This window comes from Dromaius novaehollandiae, chromosome 8 (assembly GCF_036370855.1).
Source record: "Dromaius novaehollandiae isolate bDroNov1 chromosome 8, bDroNov1.hap1, whole genome shotgun sequence".
NCBI lineage: Eukaryota > Metazoa > Chordata > Aves > Casuariiformes > Dromaiidae > Dromaius > Dromaius novaehollandiae.
In genome coordinates, this window is record NC_088105.1 from 28271823 (window position 1) to 28292353 (window position 20531).

The window sequence follows — 20531 nt, forward strand, 5'->3', positions numbered from 1 at the left end:
AAAAACTTTTCATCACACTAATTTTCATCATTTACCTTGCTCAGAGGTACTGACAGAGACCAGTCACCTGTCTTACAGCTCCCTGGTTGAAAGAAGCTAAATATTCAGCGACGTGAAGATGGAATTCAACAACTGTTCTGGTAATGCAGTGGCAGAGAGCCACTGTAAATACTCGTTCATTTTTCTGATTGTTAACCTTTGAATTTTTCCACTGTTCTCTATTTGCAGCTGTTTTTATTAGGTCCACTGAATGCATTTTATTCTCCTTTATTAGAAATCTCCTACAACTAAACTTATATATCTGCTATTTCAAATTGTCCCTGTATTTGCAGCATGGCCATTTTGTCGTTTTCAATATACAATGATGTTTTGGTCTGAGTATTTAACGTTAACTTACTTCACACGTTTTATTCTGACATTCCACAAAGCAGTTATCCTGCTTGTGTAATCACGGCTTGATACCTAACAAGTTGGGTCAATTCTTTGGATGAAAGATTTTTTAGTTGTACAAAATGGGAATGGTTTGGAACAATTGGACAGGCACCTGTTTAGAGAAACCCAATACAATATAGCATAAAAGATCATCTTAAGCTATGGTTACAACAAATAAACCACGTTTTCTCTCCACTGAGGTGGCCTAACAAGAACTTATCAGAAAGAACTGCAGCAGACGGCAGCTCAGCCTAGCCTAAACTGCAGAGCACTGGCAGTCTAGCCTAGGTTAAAAAGGCTGGAAATTCAAATATCTTTTTTGCAGCACCAATCATGGCTCCACAGATTAATGGGCAAAAAAAGTCCTGTGAGCAATTTTAAACAGCAAAGGTTGTGGAAGAACATTCTTAGTAAAATTCCGGATCAAGTTGCAAGAAAATAGCTTAAAGCTGTTAGTTACGAGCATTTGAATTTGAACATTTCTACAGGAAAGGAATGAAGTAGTTGACATTCACGTGCTCAAGTAAAAGATAAGCAAGTAGACATGTTTTTATGATAGAAGTATATCAGTATATTAAGTAAAGCCTTCATTTTCAGTATCCTGAGTACTGATTTCTCCTTGGTCAGATATCTACATTTAATCCAGCACCATTGTTCTTCCAAAATGTCACGGATTTTTAATCAGCTCTATTGTCCAAGGCTTCTGCTGTTCTACATCCAGTTCAAAACAATGGCATCTCCTGCACATTGTAATATCTTTCTGCTAGAGCAACTGAATACTACCAAATAAAGTGAGGTTGCTATTTACACCACAGAAAACGTCACTTCCTGCAAGACTATTTTTCAAAGCTTTTCATTGCACCTGAAGACCATTTAATTTGTGAGCTTTGATATAATGGCAGTAAAAACAATAATAATAAAAGCTAAAATCCTGGAGGACTAATAGATGTTTTATAGATTAGTAGATACTCTGTTCAAAAGCAGATGATTAAGTAAATGCAGTTTTACATGAACAGCAGAAGACAAAAGAAGGCTTTTGGAATGATGTACTTTCTATACTATCTGAAGAAAAAAGCAGCCTGACATGTTTAACAGAACCAGTCCAATGAAGTTAAAGCTGCTGAACCACAGAGGGCTGGCACTCACAGAACCAGGCTGGAAACACAAATACCTTTTTTGTGGAACAACTTAGCAGCACTAACCACTAAGGGCTGAACAAACTTGCTTTCTTCTCCCCCGAAAGGTAGACATTCTTTTAGATTAAAAAAAAGAAGAAAAACTCCATTTTAAAAAAGAATTACTTTCCTTTCTTTCTCATTTGTTGTATGTTAGCATGGGTTAGTTTCTGTCAGCTGACGGACATCCTTTAAAAGAAGTACCTCCTTTCATGATGATGTAGAAATGCTAAAAAAGAATCGTAAATGTAGCATTCAACAAGAATATATAGGAAAACAGAGGTAGCAGAATAATTGCTTCCATGCTGCGTTTTTCTTCAAGAGGAAAATTACTTTGCCATGACTTGAGAAATGGAAGAGCTCTATCCGTCTTCCAGTGTTCACAAAACAGAGAGAAAGTCTCTTTGCTACAGAGACGCCAAACAGTGGAAGGAATAATCCGCCCATGAAGCTGCAGCTTTGCCCTAGGACTTTCCCCACGGCCCTGGGCTCCACTGGTGCCTCCTCCAGCTCCCGCTGCCTGACCCCCAGCCCACAAGCACAGCAGGGAAACTTGCTCAGCCCCCAGTGTGAGACTGGGGCACGCAGAAGCGTGAATCCCATGAAGGTTTTGCCTCCCCTCTCTGCCCGGTGAAGGACTTTGTCCTCTGCGTGCAGACTAGGTCCACAGAAGATGAGAGGCGAGGTCTTCCTTTATGATTACACTTTCCACAAATTGTTATCTTGCTGGAAAAATCGAAGCAGAAAACATGCCCCTTTCTTCACTCCCACACCCCTCACACATACAATTTAAAGAAAATATCCAAAACCTAATATGTTTCACATTTCTGATCTGTTTTCTCTTAAAGGAAAGTAAAAAGCACATACTGCAGCTTTCAGGAACAAAGGAAGCTGTCAGTAGTAACCATGCATAGTGCTATATCCAAGGATTAGCATATTTGAGCCTTTATCAGGAAACTACAGAATAATCGATTGGCCACAACCCTGAGTTTTGAAACAGCAGTTTGGGTCATGTTACAAGAAGAAAAACAGAGTTAGGGACTGCTCCAAAGACCTACTCAAGTCAGTAGGAGACTTTAGATCCTTACTACTTTAACATAAAACTGAATTCCCATAAGCAGTATATAACGACTGTTCTGTGCAGTCAGCAGTCAGACAATATTTATATGTCGCATTGATACTTTCCAGATGCAAACTTTGATATTTCTGAGGGAAAAAAACAAAAAACCAAAAAAGAGTCCTAATTCAGGGGATCCTCAAAGTAAACCTCAGTGGTATTTTTTTTCTAATCCTGTATCCCTTTTGGCAGTACTAACTTAAACTCATAAACAATAGGGTTGTATCCCACAGAATGCAGCATGGCCTCAACCACAAATGAAAGCAATAAGAGTAGAGCATGCGGAGCACCTGGCAGGAAATGTCCTTAACTAGCAGCATTTGGAAAGCCATGATATGGATCACTCACTCTTGGCTCTTAAGAGAGAATATGAGGTGGTCCAGAAGGGAAAATTTACCCAAATCAAATACATGTGTTAACGTATATCATTACTTTACTGATTTAAATATAAAAGGATAAGAATTTATTCTGAAAAACATTCTAGAATTGTCCTGCAATTTAGGTATAGTTTTTTTTCCCCCTTTAGCACAGATTCTGTGCAAGCTATTTATGTGTGGTTGTACAGCTGAGGACCATAAGAAAATTTGATAATTTGGGTCTCATCCTAAAAAAGCCACACTTAATTTGACGTGTCTGTCCTTTTAAAGTTAGCCACACTGTTCATGCAAGTAAGAGCAAGAAATACAGAACCATTTGCAGAATAATTCTTTGCATAAATGAAACAGATCCTTTCTTGATAAAAGAGAAAAATAATGTGAAAGGAAAAAACACTTTGAAGTAAACCATAAACAGCCAATGGCTAGAATTTCTTCCTTTTAATCAATCTGTAATTGAAAACTTGGTAAGCCTGGCAGGGCTGCCTATATTCTGAAGATACCTACTTTTCCTCACTGGTGAATGGTATGTAACTTAGCAAAAGGAAAATAACCTTGGCAGTCTCAGACCCTCTTTTTCACTGCTCCATCTTTCATTGTATTTTATTTGCACTGAGTAATCATTTTCCATCCTTTTATTGAGACCACTTGTTTCTCCTTTTATTCAGAGCTCAACTTCTTCCTCAGAAATGCACCCCGCAGCACAGGAGTTATATGCAGCCATTCATCATTGCAGTTTAAGCATCCAGTGTCTGGTTATGCTAGCCATGAAGTGGCTAATTTTCATTTATCAATACTTGTTATAACAAAAAACAGTTAACGTTTGTTCAAAGCTGAGAAAACGTGTGTTTTCATTCTAAAATCATGAAAGACAAGGAAAACATGCTGTGATTGCCTACTACTTTTAAATAGATGAGCTGCACTACTTGTAATTAATAGCATCTCCCATTGACATGAAAGAGGGCTTCAAAAATTTCTTTTTTTCCACATAGGTTTTACTAATTACATTTTCTAAGAAGAAATAGGAGATAAAAAGTGACTCTAGTTTTAGCTTATGCCCCCTCAAATCTTCAATACAACCATTCTATTGTGCACTGTTCCTGATTTCTACTATGACAACTGTCTTGTGCATACTAAAATAATGTTGTACGTCAATTACTTTAATAATGTGGTAACTTTTCAATATGTTTCTTATTTTGACCAAAAGACTGTAGTAGAGCCAATTTCTCTGTAGGCTACATGATGACTGTTTTTGTGCAACACTTAAATGATTCACTAAATCTCTCTTCCTGAAGCAGTTTACTTTAATAAAAAAAAAAAGAAAACTGCATTAAAAAATTAAGTTCACTTGCCAAAATAGCTTTTTTCTATGTCAAATATAATGTTTCATATTAACAGCTTAAGAGCATAAATCTGGTAAGGGACAATGGTTTGTCCAGATGCAGCCAAATCTTCCTGTTTAGAAATGTTCTCTTACAACTTTATGTGCTGCAACAAAATCAGCAGATCCAACCTCATACCTAAGCTTTTATCAGCTCTTCTCATTAATATTGTACAATATTCATTTTGGTGGTAATTCCATGAAAAGAAAATGTAAATGCATACTGAGTCTTGTTTTAAATTAAACATGCAAGTAGAGATAAGTCAGTTAAGCAAACCATAATTTCAAAGTATAAATTGAAATAATCTTAACAAGTGGCCTGTTCCTATAAAACCCTGAACCTATTCAACTTCCAGTACAACACCACTAAGAAATACCATCCAGAATATCCCAGTAAGAGGTTCAATTCCTATACAGAGGAGTGGTTGTTTTTTGGTTTGGGGGTTTTTTGGTTTTTTTTTTTTTGGAAATACGATCAATAACCAATATAGCATTATCGGTCAGGAATATTATTGTCATTGAATCCAGCTTGGAAAGGTACTTTTCATAAAGATACTTTCATCTTATTTACCACTGTCTTACTTCACTAACTCAGCTGAAATCAACTGCATCAAACACAACAAGAATAAAGCAGGAATCTCAACAACAACAAAATCTTGGAAATCTCAATACCGCTTCTTTGTCTTATTAGGATATCAAAGATAGTCACAGTCCTAAGAATCAGCCCAATAGTAATAGTGAACATTCTGCAACACAGCAGAGACCAACCAGATTTATTTCTGAAGGCTATATAAAGATGAGGAAAAGGGGAGAATGCTACATCTCAGAAGATGGAACATGATGAAAGATAACAGCTTCCAGATCTATTGAGTGATCTGAATGGAGAAGCAAGGACACCCTATAGCCACTTAGTCTCTTCCACAGGAACAGTACATAAGAAACAAAATAAATATCTTGCTTCAGGAGTAACATGAGAAATTTCCATAAACAATAAAATTTTATTTGTTTGGCGGAAGAGCTGTGAATGGTAGAGAAGTTATGCATATTATAGTTATGCTGCTGGACAGCCATGACTCATCCTAATCCTCCAGGCTATTTACTAAGAAAACCATTTACTGCTGCTTTTTTTCAGCTTGCAAATGAATTATTTTCCTACATAAAACAGGGAGGCAACTGTGTGTAGCACTGGCTAGACAAAGTCCCTACCACCACCACCGCTGGCTCTGTTAGTGTTTAGTTATGCATGTGACTCACGTGCTCCTGCCATTACCGTCACGGTAGAGCTCTGTTGACCCCATATGAGGACCTCCCCAGATTGTTTCCATCCTTGCCCTCATAGTAGCCTGCTGTCAGTCATCAGAATGGGGCCTTTCCCAGGATGAGAATGAAGGGAGAATTATCGCACCATGAGATCATAGTAACACAGCCGCAAAGTCAGTCCTCCTCCGCCGTTATGACATCTTAGCGTAGGATAGATATTTCAGATTTCAGAACCATGGGTACTCAAGTCAAGAAGCCAGATGTTTCATAATTCCTTTTGAATAAGCACTCAGATAAAACTTCAGCAGCTTTACAGAGGATTCTTTTTTTTTTTTTAACTGGAATTTCCATTACCAATGTATCCCTTTTCTGAAATGGCTTACTAATTACGAAGATATTTGACTGTAGTACATATAAACTGTGGTTTAAAGTATCCCAACCATTTTAGCCAAGTTGAACTTTACGAGAACTGTTTTCCAAGTTGGCTAATATTTTTATTGACAAGTTAGTACTTGATCAGCCTTGTGTGACAGAAACATAAATTATGGTCAAAAATTAAAACACTTGGAGCCCTAGCAGAAACAAGAATGAGAAGCTCCCTGATAAGCACAATAGCTTTGCCATAAAGCAGAAAGGCCCACAAAACCACAAGCAGCTTGGGATTTTTTAAGGACATGACAGCAAAAACATCAGAAAATTCAATGTCAAAATAAACCTCCTGAACCTGTTTTTGGTGAACGCCATGGCAAAACTGTAAAATACAATAAAAGGGTCTTAAGACAGAATACATCAGACAGCACAAGATGGGTTTTCCCTCAGCTGAATGCAAACATGAGATACATGCACTGGAATCTATAGGTAGATATAGATCAGACACTTCTGGTCTCTAAAGAAAAAGGCAAGCAGACGGGAAACAAAAATCTCTATAGAGTTTTGCCCAGGAGGCAGCATTAGCATATTGTGAACTTTCTGCTTCCTTTGAATTTTGCTTATTTTAAGAGAAAACACATTTGAGATTTGCCATAACAGGAAAAACAGAATAGTTTAGCAAGGAAACGAGAAACGAGCAAAGATTCACAGAGATAGATAAAATGAAATTCATTAGCAAAAATCATCTTCTTCAAACCCTCTTTCATTTTGTTCTCAGTTCCATAAATAAGTTTTTCACTTGATTACAATTAGACAAAGCTGTTATAGAGGTAAAAATCAAGCTGCTGCATCTTTTAGCACATTTACACAAGATATAACACTTTGAAAACCACATTTCCAGCTGAGGAAACTTTTATTGCTAGGAGCAGCCGGGTAAAACAGGGATTACAGTAAACAGCACTGGGAAAAAATATCCATAATCTGACTGGAAAAGAAAATAATGCTTTTAAATGCTGAAGTGTGAAATAATTCCATGACTTCATATTTAATTTCCATTAACCTAATGACCTTTTCCTGAAAAGGGAATAAAATCCAGTTTACCTCAGAAAGTATCTTCAGACAGTCTGTTTTTAGCATCCATCTTGTAGATAACTTTTCCTACTGGAATTATTCCTTTGGAGAGGACATTGAGTTTACAGCCAGGAAACTGAGATGCTATCCTTTAACTTCAGTTTGGTCTTTGGCAAACCATGAAAACTTGCCAGCACTTCAGTTTATCCAGCTGCAAAAGGGAAATCTTTTCAAGGCCTCAGAAGAGAATTGCAAGGCATTGTAGTCATTAAGTCTTAAACTGGAGTGTATGTTGATTTATATCAGCTAAATATAGGATTAGGACTCCTCTGTTGAGCAGAATGGCCTTTTCCCACACCGATTGAAAGGACTATGCCCTGTTCTCTCTTCTTCCTTTACCTCTTCATTGTCTGGAGGACTCATCTTTTCTCAGTTTTGCTCGTTCCCAGTTCCTCTGTCCTGCTTCTGTAGCAGTCAATAGGGATGATGACACTTCCCTCTTGAAATGGGGAGCGAAAGAAGATGCTTTTTGAGGATAATCTAGTCCTCACCTGCATCCATAGTAGCTGTGCCCTCAGTTTTCATCTGAAAATTACTTCATCTGAAAACTAGGCCACGTTCCACAGTTAAGCCTGACATTCTTGCCTTCCTCCCCATCAGAAACGTTTATTTTAAATATTATAGAACAAACTCAAGAAACAGCTTGCAACCTGTCATGTTTCATAACACCAGACAAATGTATTTTCACTAATTATATGGGAATCTCTGCTTACAATCATTAACATTCCTGGAGTGAGCCTTCCTAAGGCAAATAGAAGTTTTTGTGGAAAATTAATAATTTAACTTTTAAAATCATATTTGGAAAACAAGACAGCTTTTGAAATAAATTTGGGCTAATTATACCTTCATTTATTTAGCTGTGTGTTATAACCTTGCAATGCTGCACTATACCCGCTATAATTGTATGCATCTTTTCAGGTGTAGTTGGTAGGACTTGACTTTACTGATAAATGCCCACTTTACAGCAGCTTTGTGCTAATGTCTTGCTGACATGAATCAGGTCTTTTAAAAAAAAATTGCAAATTCCAACCCATTTTTCTACAAGAAAATCTTCAAAACAAAGCAATTTCTCCTCTTATACAAGTCTTCTAACACGACCCTGGCTTTCTTCTGGTGATCTTCCACTGTCCTTTCTCCTCAAGTCTGTTTGGCCTCATCCATTGTCCTCACTGCGTCACAGAAATACACTGGAGAGTGAGTAGACTGTCCGTTGAAAAATGTCACCGAAGTTCTCTACACTCACAAAACGCCAGACTTCTCTTTACCTCCAGTCTCGGACACAGAGTAGTGGCAGGAAGCAGTGAAGTCCCCTAAAGGATGGAGAAGAAGAATATGCACTTTGTTGATGGCAAGGGTTTTCTGCTGTCAGCGTAAAGATGGCACCTTGTGAGTCAAGAGGGCAGGCGAAGGAAAGCTGGAGGAGCCTCAGGGAGTGATTTTTTTTTTCCTTAAACCAAAGACACCAGGGAAATCTCCAAGATCCATTTGATTCTACAAAGTAGATTGGAGGTGTTGGGGCAGAAACCAGGTCTTCTCAGGCTTCACACAGCCATAGAGTATACGGCACTCAAGCAATTTTGCAAGCAAGAGAGCATCATGAATGCTACAGAGAGTTTTGATGTCCACTAGTACTGATCACATCATGTATTTGTTGCTATGGTTTTAATGCCTTAATAATGATGCCTTCTCACCTCCTCTAGTAATAGATTTGCCATTATATACAGTACAGCACATTTAGTTGCAAGTACAGATCCCCCAGTTCCTCCATAATACAGACATCATTTCCATACATCATAGAGTTAGAGCTGCTTCCCAACCTGAATTGCAGCTGTTAGCTGATATGCTGTACAAAGCAAAACCTTATTCCTAAGAGTTCAACAGACTTACAAAACTCTCCCAAACTCATTGCATTAGCATTTTCCTGACAGTTTTTGGCTTGGACAATATTGTCTATCAAACATATGCATATATGAACAGGAGAAAAAGAACATAATGACCTCAGTAAAATTTCCATGGCTTTTAGAGAGCAAGAGAGTGTGTGTATGAGACAGAATAAGCATATTTTCACAGATTAAATTATAGCGTGTATTTCAGAAGAAGACTAAAAATACAGATTAGTCAATAAACTACACCAATAAAAGACACCACAGACAGAAGAAATTCCCCCAAATTAGGATTAAAATGAATTATAAAATCTATATTTCTAAGGCTTTCCTGAAGATGTGAGAGCATTTTAAAAATAAGAATTTATTTACTTTCCTTTTACACAGTTACACCTATATGGCAGATATATAGCGTATATGTATAGTATAGATTATCAAACAGGATATAATATGCAGAGCTACAAACCTAGCTCTGTGCCTCAAAAAAAAAAAAAAAAACCAATGCATTGGAAACAGTTCATATAAAATGAAATCTCTTCCCGTTATCAAAAATATGCATTACTTCTAACTCACAGGAAAGTTAAGTTTATTTCTGGATTTTTTTTTCCTTCTATTCAGCCCTACAAACATAGACTACTCTGTAGCACCTGCTTTTAAAGATCATCACGTAACATAATCCTATTCATAAATTCAAACTCTGTCTTCACGGTCAGTGTCCTGCTATTCCTGCTCTGGAACCTCAGGCCACATCTCTCTGTTGATTATCTACCTTTCCCCATCCCTGGTCCCAGAGGAAGTTATAGCTCTCTGTTGCTACACAATTTTTTTATTTCATTTCAACTGTCCTCCTATCCCAGAGCAGATACCATTTTGAAGTGCTTGTTCAGAGCAGTCGTATCCCCACTTCAGCCTCACCTACTGTCTAAACAACTCAAACTCTTTTAGCATAACTCATCAAATATTCTCTTTTCCTGTAATCCCGCCCCAGTTTGAATTAATCTTTCTTAAGCAATGATTATAAAAATATCAGATACTCGTATGGATGAGGTCTTAACAGACATGTACGACAACTTGAATATTTCTTTGCTTTCACCAGTAATACTGTCCCTGATATTTCCAAGAAAGACTTTTGCTTTCTCATGGCTATATCACATTCTTGGTTGAGTCACTTTGTGAGTGATGAATACAGCCAAGTTTGGTTTTTTGTTTTTTTTCTTTTTCCCCTCTGCCATGAGTGTGTCCAGCTATCCCCACTCTACAGCGGACAGTCAGGTAAACAACTTCTGCTTTACACTATTAGATTTCTTCATGTCCTTAGTATCTCCACTCTATACATCACCCAGTTCTTCATTTATAGTATTCTAATATTCCCTTACATTAATAACACCTCATAATTTTGCATCAGCAACAAATTTCATTTGCAAATGCTTCTTTTTAAGGCTGCTAACACAACTACCAGGTAAGACTAGTGCCAAGTTTATTCTTGAAGCAATTCACTAGCAGTAATTACTATTTCTCCCTTCAGTCAGTTTCTGATTCTTGTAAATAATCACTACAATTTTTCTTCAATCATCTCCTGTTGGTATAATGCTTTACTGAAACATGTATCAGAGCAAAGAGATTTTTTATATATATACCCAGAAAATAATGTCTTATAAAGGGAAAAAAGCAGCTTGCTTCAGCCTAATTCACTTTTTTCTAAATTAAAACTTGCATAATTTTTCTAATATCTTTCTCTGACTTTTCCTGGCTTTCGAAAATAATTTTAAAACACTATATAGCATTAAAATAACAGAAATGAGTTGGTAGTTATCAGAGTTACCTTCTCTCCAGCCAAACAATAGGACACATCTTTGCTATATTTCAACTCCAGTTTAACAGATTCATTAGAGAACTAGCAAATTTGCACCTTAACATGCCAGTTCTTCCTGTGTGCTGGGGAAGAGGTCTGGGCAAGAGCTCAAGCCACTGCGCCCTTCCTATGGATGAGCCTAAGGTTAAGGCTAGGATCGAGAGAAAGAGCTACTGCTGCATGGGGCACTTCCAAAAGCAAACTAAGGGCTGACGTTAGTATTCCCTCCGAGCAATATTTAGTCTCTCAATAGACTGGCATCCCTGGCCTGGAGTTAGGTTTCAGGCTGAAATAAAATGAGAGTCCAGTGCTACATCTGTAAGTGGGGATGGAAATGAGATGCAAAATAAAACTGAGAGCTGCAAAAAGAATTCTGCAAAAAGAGACTGCCTGTTCCCTTTGAACGAGTTAGCTCTGTGTATTAAATCTAGACCTTGCTTCCAGCTGCAGCAGCTTCTGCACTCTTATTTTCATCTTTCTCAAACAACTGAATTCCCTCTTTTGGCAGGACCAACATAACTATCCCATCTTTGTGAATTATGACCATGCCTAAGTATTAAGTCCCTTAGTCACATCCTAACTGGATTAAAGCAATGCAATTTATTTGGGCATAAAGCCATCACCGTTAGCAAACTCTCGCTTGTTGAGGAGACTGCAGCTGATCTCCTCAACAACTCAAGCAATAGCAATCTCTTCTTCACTCTAGACACTTGCTTGTCACAGAATATAGAGACAGATTCAAGACCTCAGTTCTACTCCAGGCACTCAATGTCCCAAGATGGTGTAACTAAAAGATCCCTGAACATCTTTGGGGAGATGTTCGAAAACTGTACTGTTCCAGCTCTTTATTTTAAAATGACCCATTCTTGGGACAGTCCATACCTGGGACCAAGAGCCATTGTAAACCTCACTGTTCCCTGCCCCACTGCAAAGTACACATCTCCAACTCACTTTGTTTATAAAATATTCAGCAAGAAGTATCCCCCAAGATGATGGCAAGAGAGAAAGGAAAAATATGTGCAACAGTTTAACTGTTTCATTTAACATGCCACTAGAAGTATTTCGTTATAGTGGTAGGCATCTAATTAGTTACACAGCTAAAATGAATCATTGTTTTTCCTAGAAAGGATGTAGCCAAATTTAAGAGGATATCCACAATATTTGCTTCATCTTGGACCACCACTACTGTGCTCCAGTCCAAATCCATTAACGCCAATGGAAAGCCTCCCACTCACTTCAGTCAATTTACCTCGTCCCTGGACTTCCCACCCATTTTGTAAAGGAGTGGAAAGGAAAAATAGATGAATGCAAATCATATGGTAGTATTAAACAGACTTGCAAATCAAAATAAAGAGCTGTCTGTAATTAATGAAAAACAGAGAATCTGGAACTTATTCGAGAGGCTCCAGGATAGCAGGACAAAAACGTCTGGGGCTTTAGAGACAGAATAGCCTAAACAGACTTTGTGAAACTGATTTTTGTGGACCAAGAGTGCTAGACAGCATTTATAAATCTTTCAAAGTCATTTTCTCTCCCATGGTTACCATTGCAAGCCAGAGGGCTTGGTTTGGTTCTGTTTCTTAATTGCAGGCACATTTGGAGAAAGTTGTCTCTCGCTGTATTGCATGCACTCTAAAAAGACAGATACCGTTTTCCAATGACAGACGCATTAAGAAAGGAAAGCAGAAAGATTATACAGCAAGGGCCAGATCTGCAAAGTGGTTTCTCTCTTATTTAAATAAATAAGAATGTAGGCAAGTAAATTAGGCAACTCAAAATTAAATTAGGCGGCTAAAAACAAACAAAACATTGTAAGCCTGGCCTTACGTGTATAATAGAGGAAATAACACAGATCTTCAGACTCACTTTAACCACTGGACCATATTTCCATCTTCCTATCGACCATTGTCTATCGATGATAAGCTAAGGATAAGAATGGTTACGTTTGCTGTGTTCTTTGATGAATCAGGGCATTTTGAGACTTGAAACCTGACACTTGAAACCATGCTCTTACTTAAGCTGATTTATTCTAGCACATTTTTGGAAGAGATACCACGTTATCTTACTTTTAAAAGAGATCTATAAACATCTGCCTTCCCAGCATGATTCAGTGCACAGAAGAAACATAAACAGCTTTGTCTGTGGCCTGCTTCTGAGGACTACTTCCCTTCTGGTTTGTCAGATGGGTGATAGATCTGAAGTATCAGGCAAGCTGAACAAGTGCTTTTCAGACAGACCAAGCCCTTTGACAGACTAGACACCACTCTGCTTTTTAGTTGAGATTTTGGATTTCCTTTCCTTCCCTTTCCAACACTCAGATATACCTATACCTTGAGCAATGCCTTGTACCTTCAACATTTAAATTTCTCCTGTTCTATAGCCTTTAAAGACAAAGCCAAAGGAGGCAAAGAGGTAGTCAATGTTAAACCTTTGTTTATTTAGTGCTTTTAGCTGAGGACAGCCCAGCTGAGCAAAGAATGCTGCAGAAAGCGGAACTAGAGCAAGTGAGGATGAAGCAGGAATGCATTTGCCTCTTCAAAAAGCACATTAGCCCCTGTCTCCATCCATCATTTTCAGATCCATTCTACTTTTCACTAATAAGAGCTTAGCAGAAGCAATTAAATACCATTATATTTAGCATTTACAGTGAAAAAATAAACTTTGAAGAAGTTCTGTCACCTGCCAAGTTCTGGTCTTTTTGACTGGTCATGCAAGGTGAAGCAATGAAAGAAGTTAGTGTTTTGGGGAAGGTAAATGGTTCATTTGCCTGCCCCAGTAGGGGCTCTCAGGTAACCAGTGCTGAATTTTTGCTTTCAGTTCTAAAACCTTTATATCATATCAATAAATCCAGGGAATGGAAGAAAGCAAGAAAACGTAGCAGGGAAAAGATGCACTTGCAAGTGTGTCAGACTGCAATTTTGGGGTATATGCTGCTCTGGCAGGAATAAAATCAGAGGTAGTCCTGCCATTTCCAAAAAAAAAAAAAAAAAAAAAAAAAAAAAAAAGACAAAAATGTCTTTTCCTGTTCTAAGCATTCAGCAGATCAGTTTCAGATCTGATGCTGGCTGATTGCTGGCAGTCAATTGACTGTAAATGAGAGCCACCTGGGGCTGGAAGGATGCTTGCCTGCCCATGGCCAAGCAGCGTGCTTCCCAGCCAAGGGGGCAGAAAGCAGGACAGCGGGCTGCTGGCAATTCTTTCCCTGGTTTGAAATGTAATGGGTTACATGGACCACATCACCAGAGGGACAGAAGAAGATCCACTAGGGAATAGCTAATATTGTTATAAAAAGTATGCTATAAGCATTCAGGTCCTACCATTTCTACCAAACTCCTGAAATTCTTTGTCTGGACTGTGACCAGTCTGGCTGGCGGAGGCCACTCTTCTTTCTCAAGACAGCCATATGCAAGTGATGGAAAATAGGGACAGCTTATTTGTCTTCAGCCCAATATTAACTATACTACTAAATACTACGGCAAAAAGAAAGGCTATCCCAGCATTCATTCTGCAGAGCTCCTCACGCTGCCGCTCACGTGAGTCTACTCTGCACCTTCGGAAGTTCAGCAGCAAATTCTGCAGCGTCTCAACTGCTTTCTACTGCAGTACTGGAGGAGAAGTTCCTGAAGGTAATACACCTCTAACAGCTCCACGTCGTCCCCCCACGCAGCGTCCTGAAGAGGGGGAGTGCAGTGGCTGACGTGGCGCTGGCAGGGCGAGCGCGCTCGGTGCCGCACGCCAGCCCGCTTGCAGCAGCGGCTCCTCCAAGATGCTGCGGGAGCAGAGCACAGAAGCCCACAAGTGGCAGGAAGATAGCCAAAGACAGACAAATGTAGAGCTTGGCTGCTCCAAATAAATGAGCTAATCTCATGATATAGTTAATGACTTCTTACTGTATCTGTATGAATAAAGACAGATATGAAAAAATAGCTTGCCAAGTCATTCTTACAAAAGCAACTTTGTCAGTTAATAACTTTTACAGATCTAGATGTGACACCTCTTTTATCTTGACTAATTAGCAGTGAGGTCCTATCTGAGCACTGAGTTTGGGATTTACATGCGCTTTCACTTCATTGGAAGAGTTTCAAAACCATATCCTGATAAAATGAGATGATAACCAGCAAGTGCAAAGACAATGCTTTTTCTTTCTTCTAGTAGCAAAAAATATCTGGGACTTTGCCAAGTCCCAGATAAAAGGCAAGCAACTCTGTAATAAAAATCCCATTGAAATAAAATTCATTTGGTGAGGGGAAGAAGGCCTCACAGACCAATAAAAGACAATTTTATATCTCTCGATTTATATCCTTGCATTTGTAACTGCTCTTCCTGCTAATTGTAGTGAGTCAGCCCATCCACCTCCCTGTGTCACGTTATAGCTCCTTATAAATCATTGTTTTCTTTGCTCTTTAAATGTTACGTAAGTAAAGCATATTTGCACACCTGACTAGATAGGAAGGTCTGGTCTTTTGACTTGGTTGCCACATGAATATACCCCACCACTGAAATAAGGAACTGAGAAAGTGAAGAGAAAGAAAAGAGGGGCTATAATAAGGAAAAGGAAGTTTCAACAAACAATGCCTTTTTTTTAATTCTAACCATTTTTGTGCTGTATTTAAAGGACATGGCACTATGATTTGATATCATTGCCAAGTTGAAATGATTATGCCTGTGAATCACCAATTTCAAAATATAATTCCTACTTACCTTGAGGTGGAATGAAAAATGGAAAATCTAAACAAATAAGAGCATGTGGTTTCCCGGTATTTTTCCATAATACGCAACACATTGGCAATCAAAGACAAAGCACAAGGATGCAGAATTTAACAGTGCCAAAGAAAACTCAATTTCAAATGGGAAGAGGGGAGAATTCACTTTTATCTGCATACAGTAAGTGCAAAGTCTGTCAGCTGTCACCTCTCAGTAGAGCACACACCCTTCACAGGCGGCCTCAGACACCTCAATAAAATGAGATTACAACAATCTCGAAGAAAACTTTCTTGCTCTGTGAGAGAATGGAATGTCATCCAACGAGAACGGAAAGGCTTGTTCATAGGGTTACTCGGAAGAGATGGGCTAATAGCTGGTGCAGGACTATTTTAAGACAGTGCCACTACAGGTGTCGTAAGAATCATGGAATTTACCCTGAGATTTTTTTTTTTTTTTTTTTTTTGCTTTTGCTCAGAAAAGCCCCTGCATAACATGCTGCTCAGCGTGGTGCCAAAAAAAACCTGGACCACAGCGATAGTTGGCTCATCCCACCTTTCCTCTGTCTCTGTTTGGATTTTTTTTCTTTTACCATTATTTTATCCACTGAATGTCTAATTTTAAGTTTATTAATGGTCCTAGGAGATGAACCATAAGCCAGGCCTCTTACTTTTCCCCCTCTCAAGTGCTCTGATCACCAGTGAGCCACACTCTCCCTTTACTTGCTTAAAAGTTGAGACAAAAATTAGCTCAACAATTTGTTCTTCATGAAAGTAGTCACCTTCTAATCGGGAAGAAAAAAAAAAAAAAAGATTTCTTCAGACAAAGGAATCTACTTGAAAAATACTCTGAGAGTAACTCTGAGAGATGCCAGCCTTTCATTCTTCCACTTACAAAGTCATCAGTAGGTTACCTTTACATCCACTTGAAATTTCATTTTCAGTGCCTCCATATAATTAAAAACCAAGGTCCTTTTTCTTTAAGCTACAAGTAGTACAATACCATGCATCTGGTGGCAGAAAGGAAATTTATGCAAAACATTTACCAAAATAAAAATATTGAGCAAAAATGATTACTGCGAAATCCAAGCACAGCTGAGTATAGGGGCCACAAATGAGGTTCAGTTATGGTAAATGCAAAGAATTGTAGGCGAAGAGGAAACTCTCCCAAATACTTTCACACATCGTTTGGTTCTAAACTAATTGTAATTGCATAGAGAGAAGATCAGGTAGTTACTGTGCACAAATTAAAGTATCTGCTCAGTTTGTACCAGATATAAAAGGCAAAAAATGGTCAGGTTCCTAAGAGCTGAGATAGTAAGTACTATTTTTAATATTACAGTGCTGTTATATAAAACCTTCATACCCATTGCATACACCACCATCTGAATTATTAGAAGGGATAGTTATCTAGCATCTAAACTGTGTTGCTGGCCAGGAGATCAGGCTTTCTAAAGCCGTTGTCCATTTGAAGCGGATCTCGGTGAGCTGCAAAGAGAAGAGATGTTTATCTGGAGCAGAGGATCATCCAGAGATGGGACTGCCTCTGGTGTAAGAGGCTGTCTCGGAATATAAGACAGGACTGGAAACAGAAAAGATAACAATCCCTCATACCTTGTTCAAAGCCCAGTGAAACCAATAAACAAAGGTCTTATTTCAGTGGCACTGGGACCAAGACATAAAGCGTAGGTGAGTGACCACTAACTGATAGAGGATAGGAAGAATCTCTCTCCTTTCTCACCAGCCCTGCCCCAAAACAGAGCAATTCTGCTGTTGTTCATCACTGGTTTCTTATATTCTGAAGTTACGTATAGCTGCTCAAAGACAAACACAGGACAAACTATGGACAACTTATTTGTCTGATGCGGTTCCTCAATACCGTGTTTCACATAACCAATTCCCTTCTACTAATAAATAAAACTTTAACTCATATTCAAGGCTATCACTTTTATTTGAGCTTTTGGTCACTGTGTCTCTTTATGTCCTGGATCTACCCAGAAATAATCTACAGAAATACTATGACAAATGTTATTCCCATTTCTTACTTTTATACCTGGCTGATGCAAAATGCAATGTCCTAGGGGGAAAAAAAAAATTTAAAAAACCTTCTTGGGAATACCATTTAACAAATTTGAATCAAATGGTGATTGCTGCTCCCACCCCCCAAAAGAAAGCACCTACAAAGGACACATCCACATAGCAGAGCTTCTGCCAGTTTAGTAACATCAGAAAGTTCCCTCAAGAGACAGGGCATATAAGGCCATGCCACCTCCCTCAGTGACCCCCAGCACACACAGTAATAACAAAAGATTTCAAACTGACCTTTTCATTTCTGGCATTCTAGGCCAAGTCTGATTTCAGATTAAAATATTTGTTCAATGCTGTATAAAGCTGCACTGCATATCGTGCAATTTTTTTTATTTTTCTCTCAGAGGTATAAGGTCTGAAAAGGATCAATATGCAGAACTTCAAATACTGCCACTTTCTAGCCTTCTCCATCTAGAAATACAAGCAAGCCCCAAGCTGCTCAAATTAAATCTCCAATTAAAAGATTATAAACTGTAAGAAGCATAAATGAAATTCAACAGTCCTTGACAATGTGTGAACAAATTCCTGTACTCTTTTATCTTCTCATGTTCTGTTTAACGTCTATCAGCTTTTATTAAACTCACCTTCTCACTGCTGTGCTTTATGTGATAGCACTTGTTTTCATTCGGAGCTAGCTTCAATCAAATAAGCAAATATGAAGAATTTCTAACCAAACCATGTGTATGACAATCACACTTACTGAGCAATCTGGCCAAACAGCAGATTCTGCAGTCTGTTACCATTAAAATACTGCCTCCAAAGTGCTGATCCACTTTTTTGTAGCATATTCCAGAACAGTTTGCTTCCTAAAGCAGCGATGCTTGGTCCACGTTTCAAATTGCCTCAGCCCACTGAGGAGGCATATGATCATTTTTATGGAGTATAAAATCTGCTAAAAGAGGTCAGGAATTGCTTTCCCCTTACTATTGCCACATAACTGGCTTGAGATGTATGCATAGCATTAAAAACTTTATTATCCATTGGATTTATTAACTAATTCACATGAACCAAAATAAAAATAAATTGACTATATTTTTAGAAAACAAAATTAGGGTTCCCGCTGCTTTTCAGTATGAAAACTGGAGTCAGTTTGAAGAAGATTCAAAAGATCCATATTAAATTTACATGCTTTGTCTACTAAGTAAACTATTTAATAAGAATTACCAGAGACCAGTTACAAAGTAGTCTCTATACAACATAAAGGGCCAAGACAATGTTTCTGCATTTATTTATTCTAGTTTGACCCAGAACAATTCTTTTAAAAAAATCCAGTCTTGATTTTAAAATGTACGAGGGAGAATTCACCAGTTTGCAATGTCATATGTGGTTAATTACCCTCAGTATTGTCAAGCTACATATTTCTTTGAATCTGAATCGTCTCTGAATAATTTTATCCTTCTCTCATCAAAACTCGTTATAGATGTTTTAGCAAATCTCTGCTTTCTGTGTGATCAGATTAAAGGATCTGCACTTTCTCTTTGATCAGCTGAATTGGATGAGTTCCTAAACCTTGTAAACAGAGTAATGGAAGAAAAACTCACTCTTTTCCTCTTCTCAAATATTTGCCAATCTCTAAAGTACTGAGGAAAGTAAACACGTAGTCCATGAATAATTTAGCATTTCTTTTCAAAAGGAGCTCAACATTACCTAAATAGAAATAAATTATTTAATGAAAAGTTTGTCATTACCAGCAATTGCAAATACTGCAAGTTTGACAGCATCTGTATGCACTCAGTTCTCAAAACTCTTTTGAATTTACAGCCACATATACAGCTAAAGTAAAATAGGCAGCAGTACACTAAACTAATGAAGGAAATATGTCTCCAAGCAATCACATTCTGTGGTCTTTATAGGTCAGGCATTTACAGGCAACTAGTAGAATAAAGACCTGAGAAATCTGCATGCAGTTCGTATCAGATAAAATGGAGAAGAATGGATCATTATCAAATATTTCGTGTGATTCTAACATACAAAGCAGTTGTATTTGGTGCTTAACTAGGGTGGGCAAAATTTCAGTAGCAGTGACTGCTCTAGCCCTTACGGGGGACATTCAACAAAATTAGGCAACTTCAATGTTACACTGCACCTGGCTCCACCAAAACCCAATTCAAGAAGATAAAACTGAGAGACACTGGATGAAAAGCTAACAGAAGAGCTACTGTAGGCCAAACCAATGGCCCCATAAGGAGCAGGCATGCAGTAGCTGGGCTGTTACACGTACACGTCCAAGATTACTCCTATATTCTTTACAACATATTTATACTTGGGTCTAAATAAATGTTATGAAAGAAAAGGTAAGATAAGCTGGGGAAAATGATAGGTAAGGAACGTACCTAATCAAGGATCAGGCTAGTTGTCAGAAATAAAGAAACAGGGCATCTAGCTGCAATGCGATTGAAAGCTGCAGTACTTCCAGCAGCCGAAAAAAGGAGACCCTTCACCTGCAGAGCAGGCAGCAGCCTTCTGCAGCCAGGACTGCGAAGCAGCGAGGGGGAAGGAAACGGCTCTCTCGGGAGAGACATGAGGAGACTCCCGACTGGCTGCTAAAGCTCTGGCAGGAAGGTCTCCTGAACACCGAAACGCGTGCCTAACTCAAAGTCTGGGAATGTGCAAATGAGAGAGTCGCTGAGATTTATAGCATTAGCTTTTAAGGCAACACAGGAAGATGCTAACAAGAAAGAATGGCACTATGCTGTGCCTTGAGTATCGGATGGAGGACATTTCAAGTAACTACATTACGTGCATTTTCAAATTGCTAATTTCTCAGTA

The 20531-nt window shown here is 38.4% G+C and overlaps 1 long non-coding RNA gene across 1 annotated transcript in view; it reads right to left on the bottom strand.

Annotated features, from left to right (window-relative positions):
* The window catches only part of LOC112986929 (uncharacterized), a 29648-nt gene extending 9358 nt beyond the window's left edge, over positions 1-20290 (bottom strand). Inside the window, exon 1 of the long non-coding RNA XR_003260137.2 lies at positions 20096-20290. This is a non-coding gene — a long non-coding RNA (uncharacterized LOC112986929). The remainder of the gene's footprint in view (positions 1-20095) is intronic.
* Between the last annotated feature and the right edge of the window lie 241 nt (positions 20291-20531).